Consider the following 3,106-nt stretch of genomic DNA (forward strand, 5'->3'; position numbering starts at 1 on the left):
CAAATCTCTAAATCGTAAGTTGTAAGGAGAAGTTTGACTTTAACATATGAAGAGCTTTTCATAATCAATAAACAAATGGATCACAACAGAAAATTTAGCAAAGAACTTTAACAAGTAATTTGTAAAAGAGAATATGTAAAAGAACGATAAACATCAGATAAATAGCATCATTAAAAAGAAAAGTTATCCAAGTTAAAGCAGCTATGTTTTGTTTTATTCTTCCTAATTCCTAGAGAAAGAAAAATCAAAAGTTGATTACACTAAGGTAGGTAACAGTATGTGGAGAAAAGTGCTTAGCGCAACTTGAGGTGTTAACTTGAAAATATTTACCCAAATTTAAAATATATGCAAACTTTGAAGCAACAGTTCTACTTTAGAAATTTATTTAAATGAAGGAATGGAAAAAATAATAAATAAATAACTATGTACCAGGATATTCATAGAAACACAGTTGAAAATTTAGGGGAAAAACTAAGAAGGAACTCGATGAAGAAATTAAATATACGTAAAATAATACAAAGGAAAGCTACTTATATATTTACATGGAAACATGTTCATGATATCGGTAATTGAAAAAGGCAGATTACAGAAACTATGTGTAATATGATAGCATTAAAAAATACATGCATGTTTATCTGGAATATATCCCCGAAACTTTAACCATTGTTTCCAGTGATGGAATCATGGTAGACTCTATGGCACTTTTGATTTTTTATTTTATATATTTTTCTTTTGTTTCTCTATTGTTCGCAGTGAACATTTATGAAGTTTGCAAACACAAAGGTAAATACTTTCCCCTTTAAAAAAATGTAAAAGCCATTCTACTCTCAAAGATGCAAAGACCAAACAGACCTGTCCAGGTCAGTTCTCAGGATACCAAAGCCAACTGGCTAGTGTCAAAAAAGTGAGGTTTCTTTGGCTTTTTTAGTGAGTTTGAAGTATTCACGTTTCATAATTTATGAAAACTTTCAAATTTCTAGGATCAAACATAATCCCTGGAAAAAGAAAGGAAATGCCCGATATTTATATCAACTTAATACACTTTTCTGTAGCATGGGGAGGAGCATCCTTGAGAATTCAGAGCATTTTCATTTCAGAATTGCATTAGCATTTGTATATGGTTTATCATGAGTCACAGAATACAAATGGAGGCCTAGGATTTGTTTTTAAGATTTTATTTATTTATTTGAGAGAGAGAGACAGAGATAGCAAGAGAGAGCACGAATGGGGAGGAGAGGGAAAAGCAGGCTCCCAGCTCAGCGGGGCTCCATCCCAGGACCCTCGGATCATGGCCTGAGCCAAAGGCAGATGCTTAACCGGCCGAGCCACCCAGGTGCCCCAGATTTTTTAATCTAGGTCCCCAACAGTGCTGAAGATGCCACTAAATAACACTCATATTTGGGAATTTTTTATATACTGTATTTAAGAAATTTTAGCTGGACACTGTCATTAACTGAACACTGTCATTCAGAAATTCTTGAATGCTTCCCCATGTATAATCCAGCTATTCAGGTTACCACAAAGCACATCCCAGCACCATTAGCTCTAAAAATTCACAATAGGAATTACTGAGAAGCCAGCGTGACCGTTCACAAGGCTTCTCCTCCATGTTACACCAAATTGGTCATGAAGCTCAAGTGATTCTATCTTCTTATTGTCTCTCTCATCTTCCCTCCTATTCATCCACATCCATAATCTCAGCTCAGGGCAGAATTTGTCACCTGGCTTTCTGGTCTCATGACCCTAGTCACTCTTCTTTCTAATTCAGTGTTGGTATTCCTAAAAGACTGATGGCATTACATGACTCTTTTGCTCAAAAACCCATCTGTGAATTTCCAAAATTCTCCTAAAATCCAACCTCCTTAAAAGCAAGGTCTTTGAGAATCTGGAGGCTCCCTAGCATTCCTGCTCGCCAAACTCTCCACATGTACCCTGAACTCCAGACATATGACATGCTTACTCCTCCTACAATGCACCAATCTTCCTATTGCTTGCTTGTGCCTCTAAGCCTTTGCACATATTTTTCCTTCTGCCTGGCAGTCTTCTTTTCCTTCTCTGTCACTCTCACTCTTCTTACTCATCCTCTAAGCTCATCTTTCTTCCTCATGCCACCTAGATGGATTCCAGAGCAATCCTATAGTCCAATATTCACAGTGGAGACATCTTGCCCTTATCATATGACATTCTCATAATACACTGATTTTTTCTGTCTCTCTTATAAAACTGAAACCACCCCCTCCCCTTAAATGCAGGATACATCTGGCATAGTTCTTGGAAAATAGTAGACTCTGAAGACATTTTTGTAGATTGAGTGAATTATTGAGGAATGTGCTATCCTGCACCCAGGAAACTTACACATCGCCAAATATTTTCAATGATAATGTAGAACTGAAAACCATCACTTGCCTTTGCTACCCGTTTAATAAACCAGCCTTTGGAGCTCTGGTTGACCAAAGTCATAAAAACCATCAAATGAGAAGCACATATACTCCTAGTGAGATTTGCACGTCGAGTTTGGCAACCAAAGACCATCAGTGTCCAGGTTAAATTCCAATTACATAGAGTGGTTTTGTTATCTATCCTGATGTATGGCTCTAAGTCCACATTTCGTTTAAGATAATGGTGTTTCTAGTGACAGTCATACGAAAATATGTCCTCAAAATAGGTTACTAGACTGGAGAGAATCTCTTTCCATCGCAAAATGTCTGGATCTGTGTATGATTTGAATAGTAACAGCAGCTTCATGGTGTGATGAAGTTAGTCAACACATGATATAGCTGTGGATTTGAAGGAAATGATAGTAGCAGGCAGATGGACACATAAGCCTGGCCAGAACAAGCAAGAATAGAGGAGATTCTTCACAGCAAAGATCAACCACGAGGCAAAGGAGAACTCAAAGGGCAGCTGCAGAATGGTGGGAAGGGCTCTGGACTAGGAGGAGGGGACATGTTTGAGTCTTGCCTCCAGTCTCTGAAGTGGGCATTTCCCCCTCCAAACTGCCAGTTGTCAACATGTATGTGTGTGTGTGTATAGATAAAGTAAGATAATTCTTCTAGCAGCCCATTAAATATGATAGGGTACAATATATAGGAAAATCTTACCATTA

This window comes from Leptonychotes weddellii, chromosome 3 (assembly GCF_054177405.1).
Source record: "Leptonychotes weddellii isolate Sample4059 chromosome 3, ASM5417740v2, whole genome shotgun sequence".
NCBI classification, from domain to species: Eukaryota; Metazoa; Chordata; class Mammalia; order Carnivora; family Phocidae; genus Leptonychotes; species Leptonychotes weddellii.